At 38.3% G+C, this 17,385-nt stretch overlaps 2 pseudogenes; both read right to left on the reverse strand.

The window, feature by feature from the left end:
• Positions 1-10,332: 10,332 nt before the first annotated feature.
• LOC143690120 (developmental pluripotency-associated protein 4-like) lies at positions 10,333-11,291 on the reverse strand (annotated as a pseudogene).
• A 3,437-nt stretch (positions 11,292-14,728) lies between these two features.
• On the reverse strand, positions 14,729-17,049 carry LOC143690650 (heterogeneous nuclear ribonucleoprotein A3 pseudogene; annotated as a pseudogene).
• Between the last annotated feature and the right edge of the window lie 336 nt (positions 17,050-17,385).

Consider the following 17,385-nt stretch of genomic DNA (forward strand, 5'->3'; position numbering starts at 1 on the left):
GGATCCCAAACAGTGGACAGTCCAGTTTGGCAAGCTGACTGCCAGACTGTCACTCTGGAATCTGCAGGCCTACTGCAATTGTTACCATGTGGAGGAAATCACTCTGAACCCCCAATTCAGGGGGTCTTTATCCTATGACATCGCCCTGGTGAACTTGGACTTCTCTATTGTCTTCAGTAGGCACGTCCAGACCCTCTACCTCCTGGGCTTCTCCTTTGAGTTCCAGAACAGGATGGGCTGCTGGGTGACCAGCTTCACTGAAGAAAGGCCAGTGGCATCCAGGGTTTCTCTGTTACATGGGAAGGCACACGGCAATGTCTGCTGGCCCTTCTCTCCTGAGTTGGTTTCAAAATGGCTCCTCCGGTTCCTGTGGGTCCTTATGGCTTCTCCTGGGGTGTTTTCTTTCTCAACCCATAAATTTTGATATGTTGTGTTTTTATTTTTGTTCTCAAGATATTTGCTGATTTTCCTTGCAATTTCTTCATTGTTTGAGTGTGTTACTTAACCTTCCATATATTTGTGAGTTTTCCAGTTCTCTGCCTGCTATTCATTTCCAGCTTTATTCCATTATGGTCAGAGAAGATGCTTTCTATAATTTCAGTTTTTTTTTTTTTTAATTTATTGAAGCTTATTTTGTGACCCAACATGTGGTCTGTCCTGGACAGTAATCCATGAGCACTTGAGAAGAATGTATATCCTCCTGTTTTGGGATGCAATGTTCTGTATACATCTCTTAGGTCTAGCTCATTTATTCTATTATTCAAGTTCCCTGTTTCCCTATTGATCTCTGTGTGGATGTTCTATTTATTGACGAGAGTGTGTATTGAGGTCTCTAATTCTTATTGTAGAGGTGTCTATTTCTCCCTTCAATTTTGCCAGTGTTTGCCTCATGTATCTTGGGACACCATAGTTAGGTGCATAAATATCTATTATAATTATTTCTTCTTGTTGGATTGTCCTTTTTGTTAATATATAGTGTCCTTCTTTGTCTCTGATGACAGCTTTTGACTGAAAGTCTATTTTGTTTGATATTTATTTATGTTTTGGGGTCTAAGGTGAGTCTCTTATAAACTACATGTCATGCTTTTCTGTCTATTCTGCCAATCTGTGCCTTTTGATTGGGAAGTTTAATCCATTAATATTTAGTTTTACTACTATAAAGGCAATACTTACATCAGCCCTTTATTCACTGGTTTTTATGCCATAGCTCTTTTATTTTTTTAATCTCTCTTTCCCTTTATTGCAGTCTCTATTTTTTTTTAAATTTTTTTATTAATCAAAAAAAAGAAAAGAAATTAACACAACATTTAGAAATCATTCCATTCTACAAATGTACTCAGTAATTCTTAGTATCATCACATAGATGTATGATCATCATTTCTTAGTACATTTGCATCAATTTAGGAAAAGAACTAGCAAAACAGCAGAAAAAGATATAGAATGTTAATATAGAGAAGAGAATTAAAATAATAATACTAATAATATATATATATATAAAAAGGAAAAAGAAAAAACAAAAACAAAAGATACAAACACACAAACAAACAAAAAACCATATTTCAGGTGCAGCTTCATTCAGTGTTCCAACCTAGTTACATTACACTTAGGTATTATTGTGCTGTCCATTTTTGAGTTTTTGTATCTAGTCCTGTTGCACAGTCTGTATCCCTTCAGCTCCAATTACCCATTATCTTACCCTGTTTCTAACTCCTGCTGGTCTCTGTTACCAATGATATATTCCAAGCTGATTCTCGAATGTCGGTTCACATCAGTGGGACCTTACAGTATTTGTCCTTTAGTTTTGGGCTAGACTCACTCAGCATAATGTTCTCTAGGTCCATCCATGTTATTACATGCTTCATAAGTTTAGTCTGTCTTAAAGCTGCATAATATTCCATCGTAGGTATACGCCACAGTTTGTTTAGCCACTCGTCTGTTGATGAACATTTTGGCTGTTTCCATCTCTTTGCAATTGTAGATAATGCTGCTATAAACACTGGTGTGCAAATGTCCGTCTGTGTCTTTGCCCTTAAGTCCCTTGAGTAGATACCTAGCAGTGGTATTGCTGGGTCGTAATCCATTCTGCCATTCTATGTCTTTTGATTGGGAAATTCAGTCCATTAACTTTTAGTATTATTACTGTTTGGATAATATTTTCCTCTACCATTTTGGCTTTTGTATTATATATATCATATCTGATTTTCCTTCTTTCTACACTTTACTCCATACCTCTCTCTTCTGTCTTTTCGTATCTGACTCTAGTGCTCCCTTTAGTATTTCTTGCAGAGCTGGTCTCTTGGTCACAAATTCTCTCAGTGACTTTTTGTCTATAAATGTTTTAATTTCTCCTTCATTTTTGAAGGACAATTTTGCTGGATATAGGAGTCTTGGTTGGCAGTTTTTCTCTTTTAGTAATTTAAATATATCATCCCACTGTCTTCTAGCTTCCATGGTTTCTGCTGAGAAATCTACACATAGTCTTATTGGGTTTCCCTTGTATGTGACAGATTGTTTTTCTCTTGCTGCTTTCAAGATCCTCTCTTTCTCTTTGACCTCTGACATTCTAACTAGTAAGTGTCTTGGAGAACGCCTATTTGGGTCTATTCTCTTTGGGGTGCGCTGCACTTCTTGGATCTGCAAATTTAGGTCTTTCATAAGAGTTGGGAAATTTTCAGTGATAATTTCTTCCATTAGTTTTTCTCCTCCTTTTCCCTTCTCTTCTCCTTCTGGGACACCCACAACACGTATATTTGTGCGCTTCATATTGTCATTCAGTTCCCTGATCCCCTGCTCAAGTTTTTCCATTCTTTTCCCTATAGTTTCTGTTTCTTTTTGGAATTCAGATGTTCCATCCTCCAGTTCACTAATTCTAGCTTCTGTCTCTTTAGATCTACCATTGTAGGTATCCATTGTTTTTTCCATTTTTTCTTCTTTGTCCTTCACTCCCATAAGTTCTGTGATTTGTTTTTTCAGATTTTCTATTTCTTCTTTTTGTTCAGCCCATGTCTTCTTCATGTCCTCCCTCAATTTATTGATTTGGTTTTTGAAGAGTTTTTCCATTTCTGTTCGTATATTCAGCATTAGTTGTCTCAGCTCCTGTATCTCATTTGAACTATTGGTTTGTTCCTTTGACTGGGCCATATCTTCAATTTTCCGAGCGTCATCCATTATTTTCTGCTGGTGTCTGGGCATTTGATCAGATTTCCCTGGGTGTGGGACCCAGCTGGTTGAAAGCTTTTTCTGTGAAATCTCTGGGCTCTGTTTTTCTTTTCCTGCCCAGTAGGTGGCGCTCGTGGTGCTCGTCTGTCTGCACGGCAGTCGGCTGGGAAACCGCGCGTGGAGGCGGGGGTCGCTGGCCCTCACGGCTTGGGAGAGTGCCGGTCCTAATTGCCCAGCTGGCCCGAAACGCCAAGCGTGACGGGAGGGCCCCGCTATCCAATGTTCCCAGTCAGACCGGGGAGCCACGTGCGTGGAGGGGACCCCAGTCGCCAGCCGCCCCGGCCGGGAAAACGCGCGCCCCTCGGGTATCTCACCGCAGCAGATTCTCCCTGCCCGTTCAGCTGTTCCAGAATGGGGTACGCTGTCTTTTTGGTCTCTGTCGTGACTCCGGGAGCTGTTTCGTATTGTTTCTGTTTCTTTAGTTGCTTTTCTGGAGGAGGAACTAAGACCCGCGCGTCTTACTAAGCCGCCATCTTCTCCGGAAGTCTGCAGTCTCTATTTTTGTATAGTTAAATTTTGTGATGTGTCTTCTGGTCCCTTTCTCATTTCTGTTTTGGTATATTTTACAAATGCTTTCTTTGTAGTTACCCTGGGGTTTATGTTATACAACCTACATCTATAATCTATTAATTTGAAAAGATATCAACCTAGCTTCAATAGCATACACTCTGCTCCCATATCCCTCTGATTTCCCTCGTTATATTGTTTTTGTCCCAGTTTACATTTTGTATGTCCATTATTAGGAAATATGCCTTTTTCTTATTCAGTTGTATTCTGACTCTTATATAAATTACAGAGTGGAGTTGTATATTGAGGATACAATATTTTTAATTACTCTTATTGAAGATCTTAATTTCTTCCCACTACTCCAGCCCATTTTCTCCTGACTTTTCCTTTCAACCCACAGAACTACCTTTCGTAATTCTTGTTGGGCAGGTCTTTTATTTACAAACACTCTCAGTTTCTGTTTCCCTTTGACTATTTTAACCTCTCCCTCATTTTTTTAATCCATAATGATTTATTAATACTTTGAAATTTTACGTATACACAGCATATTTTCTCTTTTTATACGGCAACACCTGTGGAGTCCTCACTATGTGCCAGGTAATACTTATAACACTTAAAGAACATATTACGTGCCATACAGTAGTATTTCATATAAATTAACTATCTTCACAAAAACCCTTAAAAGTGGGTATTAAATTGGGCACATTGCATAGATACACGAACTGAGATGTCATTCAGTTGTGTTTAATTCATTTAATCCTCACATCTGTCCTAGATACTACCTGTGCATCTCTTTTACAAATGGGGAATTTTAGACACAGAAAAGGTTAGTAAATTGCAACTCCTGACAGCCTAGTTAGATGGTGGTGGTACTTGGATTCAAGTCATCTCAGCCCGCTTAACCTCCTTGCTGAGCTGCTGCATTTCTTTTTTCCTCTGACGGCTAAAGAGCAGTCTATGAGGATTCACTGCTGAGACTGTGAAAATACCCTGCCCCTCAATGAACTTTTCTCTCTAGCTTTAACATTTATTGAGGCTTCTTGCCCAAACCAGTCTATAAAATGATGGCGACAAACTCTCCAACTCCACCACTTCTTCCACTGTGTAACTCTGTATTCATTGGCATAAAGTAAAAATAAACCTCCCCAACTATAATAAAACATGGGAAACTGACATATAAAAATCATAGATAAATTTAGTTTGAAATGCTAGTGATCAATGAAAGGGAGGGGTAAGGGGTATGGTATGTATAATTTTTTTTTCTTTTTTAGTTTTATTTTTCTGTTGTCTTTTTATTTCTTTTTCTGAATTGATGCAAATATTCTAAGAAATGATCATGGTGATGAATATGCAACTATGTGATGATATTGTGAATTACGGATTATATATGTAGAACAGAATGAGCATATGTTAAGAATGTGTTTTTTCTTGTAATGTTTTTTAAAAATTAATAAAAAAAATAAAATAAAATAAAAATCATAGGACAGGGGGTGCAAGCATAGTTCAGTTGGAGAATTCTCATCTGCCATGCGGGAGACCTGGGTTCAATTCCCTGCTCATGTACTTTAAGAAAAGTTGCTGCAACAATGGGATTGTCACATGGAAAAATAATGAAATGTGACCCCCACCATACAGCATATCAAAAAAAAATTTTTAAAGATTCATAGGACAAATGAAAAGCTTCAGATCTTTTCCAAAATTCACATGACAATAAATTTAGTTAGTATGTAAAAAATTAAAAATGAATCATGCACAAAAAATAAAATCATGCTTTTTTGCCTTAATACTTCTTTGAACTAAGAACATTAATAATGTGCACACAATGACTATGGCTCACTAAATACAATGAGCAATGAATTATTTTACACATACATTTCTAGTTCAATATATAAAGACTGGGGAAGGACACTGTTCAGGATCCCAGAGCCAAAACACAGAAGCTTGAAAAATAACTCTTTGAGAAATTGAATCAGTCATTAAAAAGCTTCCCAAAAAGAAAAGTCCAGGACCAGACGGCTTCACATGTGAATTCTACCAACCATTCCAGAAAGAATTAGTACCAATCCTGCTCAAGCTCTTAAAAAAAATTGAAGTGGAGGGAAAGCTACCTAATTCATTCTATGAAGCCAACATCACCCTCATACCAAAACCAGGCAAAGATATTACAAAAAAAGAAAACTACAGACCAATCTCTCTAATGAATATAGATGCAAAAATCCTCAACAAAATTCTAGCAAATCGAATCCAGCAACACATTAAAAGAATTATACGCCATGACCACGTAGGATTCATCCCAGGTATGCAAGGATGGTTCAACATAAGAAAATCAATTAATGTAACACACCATATCAACAAATCAAGGTAGAAAAATCACATGATCATCTCAATTGATGCAGAGAAGGCATTTGACAAAATTCAACATCCTTTCCTGTTGAAAACACTTCATAGGATAGGAATACAAGGGAATTTCCTTAAAATGATAAAGGGAATATATGAAAAACCCACAGCTAATAAACTTTCCCCCTAAGATCAGGAACAAGACAAGGATGTCCACTATCACCACTGTTATTCAACATTCTGTTGGAAGTTCTAGCCAGAGCAATTAGACAAGAAAAAGAAATACAAGGCATCAAAATTGGAAAGGAAGAAGTAAAACTCTCACTGTTTGCAGATGATATGATACTATATGTCGAAAACCCTGAAAAATCCACAGCAAAACTACTAGAGCTAATAAACGAGTACGGAAAAGTGGCAAGTTACAAGATGAACATTCAAAAATCTGTAGTGTTTCTATACACTAGTAATGAACAATCTGAGGGGGAAATCAAGAAATGAATTCCATTTACAATTGCAACTAAAAGAATAAAATACTTAGGAATAAATGTAACTAAAGAGACAAAAGACCTATACAAAGAAAACTACAAGAAACTGTTAAAAGAAATCACAGAAGACCTAAATACATGGAAGAGCATACCATGTTCATGGATTGGAAGACTAAATATAGTTAAGATGTCAATTCTACCTAAATTGATTTACAGAGTCAATGCAATACCAATCAAAATCCCAACAACTTATTTTTCAGAAATAGAAAAACCAATAAGCAAATTTATCTGGAAGGGCAGGGTGCCCCGAATTGCTAAAAGTATCTTGAGGGAAAAAAAAAACGAAGCTGGAGGTCTCACGCTGCCTGACTTTAAGGCATAATATGAAGCCACAGTGGTCAAAACAGCATGGTACTGGCATAAAGATAGATATATTGACCAATGGAATCGAATAGAGTGTTCAAATATAGACGCTCTCATCTATGGACATTTGCTCTTTGATAAGGCAGTCAAGCCAACTCACCTGGGACAGAACAGTCTCTTCAATAAATGGTGCCTAGAGAACTGGATATCCATATGCAAAAGAATGAAAGAGGACCCGTATCTTACACCGTATACAAAAGTTAACTCAAGGTGGATCAAAGATCTAAACATCAGGTCTAAGACCATAAAACAGTTAGAGGAAAATGTAGGGAAATATCTTATAAATCTTATAATTGGAGGCAGTTTTATAGACCTTACACCTAAAGCAAGAGCACTGAAGAAAGAAAGAAAGAAATAGGAACGCCTCAAAATTAAACACTTTTGTGCATCAAAGAACTTCATCAAGAAAGTAAAAAGACAGCCTACACAATGGGAGACAATATTTGGAAACGACATATCAGATAAAGGTCTAGTATCCAGAATTTATAAAGGGATTGTTCAACTCAACAACAAAAAGACAGCCAATCCAATTACAAAATGGGGAAAAGACTTGAACGGACACTTCTCAGAAGAGGAAATACAAATGGCCAAAAGGCACATGAAGAGATGCTCAACGTCCCTGGCCACTAGAGAAATGCAAATCAAAACCACAATGAGATATCATCTCACACCCACTAGAATGGCCATTATCAACAAAACAGAAAATGACAAGTGCTGGAGAGGATGTGGAGAAAAAGGCACACTTATTCACTGTTGGTGGGAATGTCAAATGGTGCAACCACTGTGGAAGGCAGTTTGGCGGTTCCTCAAAAAGCTGAATATAGAATTGCCATATGACCCAGCAATATCATTGCTAGGTATCTACTCAGAGGACATAAGGGCAAAGACACAAACGGACATTTGCATACCAATGTTTATAGCAGCATTATTTACAATTGCAAGGAGATGGAAACAGCTAAAATGTCCATCAACAGATGAGTGGCTAAACAAATTGTGGCATATACATACAATGGAATATTATGCAGCTTTAAGACAGAATAAACTTGTGAAGTATGTAACAACATGGATGGACCTTGAGAACATTATGCTGGATGAGACTAGCCAAAAACTAAAGGACAAACACTGTATGGTCTCATTGATATGAACTGACATTAGTGAATAAACTTGGAATATTTTATTCGTAACAGAGATCATCAGGAGATAGAAATAGGGTAAGATATTGGGTAATTAGAGCTGAAGGGATACAGACTGTGCAACAGGACTGGATACAAAAACTCAGAAATGGACAGCACAATACTACCTAACTATAATATAATTATGTTAAAACACTGAATGAAGCTGCATGTGAGAATGAAAGAGGGAGGAGGGCTGGGGATATAAACAAAATCAGAAAGAAAGATAGATGTTAAAAGATTGAGATGGTATAATCTAGGAATGCCTAGAGAGTATAATAATAGTGAAATATACAAGGTACAATTTAAAAAATGTTTTTGCAAGAGGAAGAACAAAGGAATGTCATTATTGCAGGGTACTGAAAATAGATGGTAATTAATATTTTAAAATGTCACCTTCTGTGTGAGACTAAAGGAAAAAATGTTTTATTAGTTACAAAATTTATATTTTGACTAGTGCATTTCCTAATATAACTTATGTAGATAGTTTGATTGAACGCCATAAGTACTTGGAGTCTCAGATAGGACATGAGATTTTGCTGGTTTGTCCAGAGTGATGCCCCGATGAATCCCAGAGTGATTTGATCAGTGAGTGGAAAAGTATCTGCAAAGCACCCTTCGGGGAGTGGTGAGAACGGGGAGAAATTCAACTTCCCCAAGTTGAATTCTTGATATTCTCACAAGCAGTGTGGACAACCAAAGCTATAGGCAGAGCCCTCAATTCTTGGGGTTTGTTCATATGAAACTTAACCCCACAAAGGATAGGTCAAGTCTACTTAAAATTTAGGCCTAAGAGTCACCCCCAAGAAAGCCTCTTTTGTTGCTCAGATGTGGCCTCTCTCTCCAGCCAACACAACGCGCAGTCTCACCACCCTACCCCTCTCTATGTGGGACATGACTCCCAGGGGTGTGGACCTTCCGGGCAACGTGGGACAGAGATCTTGGAATGAATGGAGACTCAGCATCAAGGGATTGAGAAAAACCCTAGAATGAGCTGAGACTTAGCATCAAGGGGTTAAGAAAACCTTCTAGACCAAAAGGGGGAAGAGTGAAATGAGACAAAGTGTCAATGGCTGAGAGATTCCAAACAGAGTTGAGAGGTTATCCTGGAGGTTATTCTTATGCATCAAGTAGATACATCTTGTTGTTCAAGATGTAATGGAGAGGCTGGAGGGAACTGCCTGAAAATGTAGAGCTGTGTTCCAGTAGCCATGTTTCTTGAGGATTGAATAATGACACAGCTGTCACAATGTGACTGCGTGATTGTGAAAACCTTGTGTCTGATGCTCCTTTTATCTACCTTGTCAACAAAGGAGTAGAACATATGGAATAAAAATAAATAATAGGGGGAACAAATGCTAAAATAAATTTAGTTTAAATGCTAGTGCTCAATGCAAGCAAGGGGTAAGGGGTATGGTAGGTATAATCTTTTTTTTTTTCTTTCCTGTGTTCATTTTATTTCTTTTTCTATTGTCTTTTTATTTCTTTTTCTGAGTAAATGCAAATGTTTAAGAAATGATGAATATGCAACTAAGTGATGATATTGTGAATTACTGATTATGTATGTTGTTTCATTTTGTTTGTTTTTTTAATTAATAAATAAATTTTAAAAATAACTCTTTGAAAAATGCTGTTTGTATATTAGGAATCATGTTTTTGGAGGGGAGGGGGCAATAGCAGCTTTCCTATCAGCTTACAATATTCAACAGTTTGAAGTCATTAAATTTACAATTAAAAAAGAGCAGTTTCCAAACCAGTGTTCTAAGTCTGGAAGTCCAATGCAGGAGGCTATTTCTGTTATTTCTTCACTCAAGGCCACATTACCCAGCTGAAGATCATTCACATGTTTAAAAGAGTTGTGTTAGTTCTATTTCAGAAAGGTAGATATTTGGGAGTATAGACCACATTTTAACTTTTTCATCTTATTTAAACTGGAATGATAGTAATTTGCAACATTTTTTTTTTCCATTTTTAAACGGAAAAGTCTCCTCTATCCCAATCCATGAAGGAACCGGCACTGCTGGGGCCTGCGGGTTAAAGCTAGAACACACTAGTGTGTGTGCCCTGTAATACAGTCCAGGGCTCAGTGAGGTCCAGGCTCAGTGGTCAGTGGCACTATACAATCGACCATGAACGTTTTCCACCATTAATTGCAATCACGGAAATACCATTTTCTTGGTATCACAATCTTATTGGAGGCTTTTCATTAAGACCTTGTTGCTCTGAACACATCTGGGGCCCAACATATTGTCCTCCAGGTGTGGGGGTGGAAATTTGCAGGTAGGTAACAAGAAGAGTGCACTCACTCTCCTTTGTTCTTCAGGGACCCAGGCTTGTCCAGCATGAAATTACAAGTGAACCCAACCATTCTTTGTTTGCAGGGAGACTTCTTCCATGTATCACATACCACCTGACACCATGGGCCTCTTGTGGCTATTCCACTGCCTCCATCCTCCCAGCCCTGGCTGCAATTCTTGTCCATGAGGCTGTGATGACAGAATTCATCACACCTGTATTCACTCCCTCAAGAAGACTAGATTCTTCAAGGACAGATACTCCCTCCACTGGTGGAGGAGCTGCTTCTGGAGGGTCAGTCCCCTCAGAAGACGTCTTTCTTTTCTCCAGATTTTCCAGAGGCACCTCCCATTTATTTTCTTTAATCTGTATTAGGATCTTGGCCTCCTTCACTGTGACAGGAATATCCTTTTCATTTAGGTAAGCATGTTCACAGATTCCTCTATATGCTTCTAATTTCTGTCCTTTGGTGCTCAGCTTTAATTCCTGGCACCAGGCCTTCAAGGTTGACTGGTGGCAATTAAGATGGTAATAGAGGAACGGCCATCTTTTTCCAGGGTTTTGGGCTGTTGTTGCATGGTGCATTCTGTTATGAACAGGAAGCTTTGTCATCTTTCTTGGATTTTTTCATTTGGTGCCCTTAGCTGAGCTTTCTAGTAAACCTGACATGCTTGGTTCACTGGAAGCTCGTTGTTCCTCTTTCATTTCTACTGACACAGGTTCAAAGTTGAGAGTCATGCATTCTTCCCCTGACTTCTCTGTGGAGTTCCACTGGGAAGGGAGGCGCTTGGACAGTTTTCCTACGTGATGTCCAACATGCACTACCCACCTCCTTGCCTTTTGTTTTCTTCATAGTGAAAAGATGAGGTTGATAAGAAGAAAATTCTTCTGCTTCTGCAATCTCCCTCATTTTTGAAGGACAGTTTTGCCAGATAAAGAATTTTTGGCTGGCAGATTTTCTCTTTTAGTACCTTGAATATGTCATATCACTGCTTTCTCCCTTTCATGGTTTCTGATAAGAAATCAGCACTTAATCTTATTGAAGATCCCTTGTACGTGACAAATCAGTTTTTCTTTGCTGCTTTCAGAATTCTCTCTTTATCTCTGGCATTTGAAATTCTGATTAGTATGTGTCTCAGAGTAGGTCACTTAGTATTTATTCTGTTTTGAATATGTTTGCTTCTTGGACATGTATATCTATGTCTTTCATAAGAGTTGGGAGATTTCCAGCCATTATTTCTTCAAATATTCTTTCTGCCCTTTTCCTGTCTCTTTTCCTTCTGGGACACCCATAACACATTTGTTTCTGTGCTTCCTGTTGTCACTCAAATCTCTGAGACACTACTCAATTTTTTCTATTCTTTTCTCTAGCTACCCTAATGCGTGTATAATTTAGATTGTCCAATCTTTTAGTTCATTGATTTTTTTTTCTGCCTGTTCAAATCTGCTGTTGTATGCCTTTAGTGTATTTTAGTCTGTTATTGTGTTTTTCATCCCTATAATTTCTGTTTCATTTATTACTTTCAAATTCTTCTTTATGGTTACACATTTTCTTCTTAATATCCTTTAGCTCTTTATCCATATTTTCCTTCTTCTCTTTGAATTGATTTAGGAAAATTGTTTGAATTTCTTTGATTAGTTGCTCTGAACTCTGTGTCTCCTCTGAAGTTTTAATTTGTTCCTTTGGCTGAGCCATATCTTCCTATTTCTTAGGATGGCTTGTAATTTTTTGCTGATGTTCTAGTTTGCTAGCTGCCAGAATGCAATACACCAGAAATGGAATGGCTTTTAACAAGGGGAATTTAATAAGTTGCTAGTTTACAGTTCTAAGGCCGAGAAAATGTCCCAATTAAAACAAGTCTATAGAAATGTCCAATCAAAGGCATCTGGGGAAAAATACCTTGGTTCAAGAAGGCCGATGAAGTTCAGGGTTTCTCTCTCAAGTGGAATGGCACATGGCGAACACAGTCAGGGCTTCTCTCTCGGCTGGAAGGGCACGTGGCGAATACGGCGTCATCTGCTAGCCTTCTCTCCTGGCTTCTGGTTTCATGAAGCATCCCGGGAGGCGTTTTCCTTCTTCATCTCTAAAGGTTGCTGGCTTGTGGACTCTCTGCATCTCATGGCTACATCGTTTTCCTCTCTCTGAATCTCTCCTTCTCCAAAATATTTCCTCTTTTCTAGGACTTCAGAAACCAATCAAGACCCACCCAAATGGGTGGAGACATGTGCCTTAATCCAGTTTAACAACCATTCTTGACTAAATCACATCAACCAGGGAGATGATCCAATCAGTTTCAAACATACAGTATTGAATAGAGATTATTCTACCTTTATGAAATGGGATTTATATTAAAACATGGCTTTTCTTAGGGGGCATAGTTCCTTTCAAACCAGCACAGCTGATGTTTGGGCAGCTGATTACCTTGATGAGTTAACCCTGAAGGTCAGTTTCTCCCTCTCGTCTAGGGTTTAATTGTTAATTGGCTTTGAATTGTCTTCTTTGATGCTTGGTCCAACTTATTCTAGACCTTTAGCGTAACCTGTGTTTAGCTCTTCAGATTTTCTTAGCTCTTCTTCATCTAATTCTGTCCTGGATATGAGGTATAATTTTTAAAATTGAACTTTTTGTGCAATTGTTTCACCTTCAGGAGAAAACTTACTTTCCTCTGTTCCTTCTCTGGAAAACTTGATCTGTTCTTTTTGTTTTTGAACAGAATTTTCTCCCCAGTGCCTACGATTTGTTTAAATTCTCCCACTCACTCAGAGCCCCCTTTTCCTTACTCTTTTCAGTTCTGGGACCCTCTTGTCTTACAACAGTTTAGTTTGATTCTCCTCTCCCCCCTTTTTTTCTCTGTAAAGGTTTTCTGCCTCTGGTATCTTCCCATTTGGGTATCCTGCCCTGGGGAGCAAGATGGGGTCAATCCAGAAAAGGTGGGTCATTCCAGAAAAGTTCATTCTGCATGTAAGTAGTCCAGTCAACAGAAACTGCACCTCTCAACAGTTCTATTGCAGTCTTTTTCCCTTCCCCATGGGGGCACTTTTATATGCAGCACAACTCAGCAACTTGTGTTCCGCCCAGGGTCTCTGCAGACTTGGGTCCCTGTGCCTGGATATATGGAGTGTTCTATCTTGCTGCAGTGAGTGGCACTATAGTTTCTGTCCACAACAGGAGGGAACTGGGCATGGGACTGAGTGAGGGGGACAAGGAGGGACTAGTAGGTCCAGGATGGAAATTGGCTATCTACTTTTGTAGATTATTTTTCTTTTTCTTGGATTCAGCATTTGTAGAGTCATTCTCCAATCTCTATTGTTCTCCAAAATTCTAAGCAAGTGGAATTTGTCCTTTTATTAGCTGATTCTCAGGGAATACTTTTCTGGGGATGTCTTCCATTGCCACATTGATGACATCACTCTCATTTTCTGTTCATTTTTGTTTTATATATTAAGGTGCATATGAACTTAGAAATGTGGCGTCCTGTGGATTGTCCATTTTATCATGATTTAAATGGTCCCTATTTGCCTTTAGTAATACTTAGTGCCTTAATGTCTATGTTGGCTAATATTATGATTATACCAGCTTTCTTTTTCTTTTTTTTTTTTAGGAATTTTGAAAATTTTCATTTGAAGGTGAATCTTAATGCTGTTTCACAAATATGCTAATTTAAATACCCAATCCTAGTTGTTATCTAAAACTCGCATTGCAAATACACAAATACCTATTCTCTCCATATGTCAGTGCCCATTCATTATAATGATTTGGAAATGGGAAGAATAGATTCTCCTTAAGCTGCAAGTCAGCAGGTATTTCTTTACAGTTAACTTTAGTAAAATCGATACAAAGTAGTAATTAACAATGATCTTCTTTACTTGTTAACTTACAAGAAAACACCTTCAAAACTGCATTTTAAGTTTCTATACTAAAATGTAGAAAACCTGAACTACACAAATATTGAGAAGTTAAAAATTCCTTAATTTTGTACCACTACCACAATTTACAGGGCAATATACCTGATGTAATGAAAAGAAAAAGACAAAGCTACAACAGATAAAAGGCCTCGGGAATGTATATCTAATTGACACTACGTTGCATTAATCAATAACTGCACTTTTTGCAAACTGTGGCTATGACAATCCTGGAGAAGAAGGATTTCCTGTTTAAGCCGCAGTAACTTTTCTGACTATGCACCATTTTCCTTCTGTGGCAGATTTTTACAGTTCCTCTAATGTATTTGGGATGACGATCTCAAAGTAACCTGTAGCTTTCCTGACAACTCCTTGCTCTCTCTCCTGCTAAGAACTGTAGCCATTTTCTGGACAGTTTTTAGAACCTTCTGCACCATATCCACCACTTCCACCACCAGATCCATAACCACCACCATAGGGACTGCCCCCGAGCTTCTACTGCCAAAACCGCCCCCTTTCATGGGTCCATCATTTTTTTTCTTTCAAAATTTTTCTTCTTCATTCTTTTTTTCATTAATTAAAAAAAATTAACAACAAACAAAAATATTAACATATCATTCCATTCTACATATATACAATCAGCAATTTTCAATATCATCACATAGTTGCATATTCATCATTTCCTAGAACATCTGCATCGATTTAGAAAAAGAAATAAAAAGACAACAGAAAAAGAAATAAAACGATAACAGAAAAAAAAAGATTATACATAGCATACCCGTTACCGCTCGCTTTCATTTATCAATAGCATTTCAAAATAAATTTATTTTAACTTTTGTTCCCCCTGTTATTTATTTTTATTCCATACGTTCTACTCATCTGTTGATATGGTAGATAAAAGGAGCATCAGACACAAGGTTTTCACATTCACAGTTACGTTGTGAAAGCTATATCATTGTTCAATCATCATCAAGAAACATGGCTACTGGAACACAGCTCTGCATTTTCAGGCAGTTCCCTCCAGCCTCTCCACTACATCTTGAACAACAAGGTGATATGTACTTAATGCGTAAGAATAACCTCCAGGATAACCTCTCGACTCTGTTTGGAATCTCTCAGCCATTGACACTTTGTCTCATTTCACTCTTCCTCCTTTTGGTTGAGAAGGTTCTCTCAATCCCTTGATGTTAATTCTCAACTCATTCTAGGGTTTTTCTCAATCCCTTGATGCTGAGTCTCAGCTCATTCCAGGATCTCTGTCCCATGTTGCCAAGAAGGTCCACACCCCTGGGAGTCATGTCCCACTTAGACAGGGGGAGTGTGGTGAGTCTGCTTGCTGTGTTGGCTGGAGAGAGAGGCCACATCTGAGCAACAAAAGAGGCTCTCTTGGGGGTGATTCTTAGGCCTAGATTTTAAGTAGACTTGATCATGAGTCCATAATTTGATTGCTGTTATCCACTATAATTTCCAAAATCGTTATTGTTTGCACCACCACCATAGTTACCACCGCCAGAGTTTCCTCCTTCATTGTAACCATCACATCCTCTACCACCACCATATCTACCACCTTGGTTTCCATAACCTGGTCCACCACACCACAGCCCCCTCTACTACTATAACCAGGATCACTGCCATAGTTACCACCATCACCTCCAAATCCATTATACCCACCACCACCTCCTCCATAACTACCTCTGCCACCACCACCTCCACCACCACAGCCTCCTTTTCCACCAAAGTTTCCACCACAGCCAACGTTCCCTCCACCACCTCCAAAATTCCCTCCATGACCTCTTTGTGATCCAGCAGACTGAATCTCTTGTTTAGAAAGGGCCTTTTTCACTTCACAGTTACGCCCATTAATAGTATGGTATTTCTGGACAACAATTTTATCAACCGTATCATGATCATCGAAAGTCACAAAAGCAAATCCTCTGTTTTTTCCCACTCTGCCTGTCTTCCATAACTTTTATGGTTTCAATTTTGCCATACTTTTCATAGTCTCTCAAATTAAAGTCTTCAGTATCTTCTTTATGCCACCAACACAAATTTTCTTCACTGTTAGATGGGCAGCAGGCTTTACAGAATCCTCTCTAGAAACAGCTCTCTCTGTTTCCACTACATGCACATCAACCGTGTATGCATAAAAACAAGACCATTCAAAGCACAAAACCCCAAACAAAAATGAACAAAAAGAAGGAAAACAAATCCACAGACCAAATTAAAAAACAAAACCCAACTATATGTTACTTATACAAACAAAACTTGAAACATAAGGCTAAAAGTTTTAAATTTAAAGGATGGAAAAATATATTTAATATATACAGTAACTAAAAGAAAGCTAGATGGCCCAGTCTCTTCCTCTCTTCCCATCTTGAACCCAGTTGGAGGAAGCCTCAAAATGGAGGTTATGCAACACCTCTTGTGTTGAAGAGGTGCATTCACCTCTTCAACACAAGAGTAAGTCACAAAACCACAGCCTCTGGAACGTTTTGTTTGGTGGGCTCTCATCACCACACAATCTGTGAGCATGCCCCACTTCTCAAAATGTTCTCTTAAACTATCATCTGTAATTTCAAAGTTCAAACCTCCAATAAACAGTTTTCTCAACTGCTCTGGTTCCTTTGGATCATGGCCCTTCTCCCCCAGGGGGTGGCGCAACGGCCGGAGCTGGGCTGAGGGCAACCGGGTGACGGTTTTGCCTCCATTTTGAGGCTTCCTCCAACTGGGTTCAAGATGGGAAGAGAGGAAGAGACTGGGCCATCTAGCTTTCTTTTAGTTACTGTATATATTAAATATATTTTTCCATCCTTTAAATTTAAAACTTTTAGCCTTATGTTTCAAGTTTTGTTTGTATAAGTAACATGTAGTTGGGTTTTGTTTTTTAATTTGGTCTGTGGATTTGTTTTCCTTCTTTTTGTTCATTTTTGTTTGGGGTTTTGTGTTTTGAATGGTCTTGTTTTTATGCATACACGGCTAGTTGTGCGGGTCTGAAACTGTTGTATACCCCAGAAAAGCCATGCTCTCTTAATCCAGTCTTGTGA

Source organism: Tamandua tetradactyla, chromosome 7 (assembly GCF_023851605.1).
Source record: "Tamandua tetradactyla isolate mTamTet1 chromosome 7, mTamTet1.pri, whole genome shotgun sequence".
Classification (NCBI taxonomy): domain Eukaryota; kingdom Metazoa; phylum Chordata; class Mammalia; order Pilosa; family Myrmecophagidae; genus Tamandua; species Tamandua tetradactyla.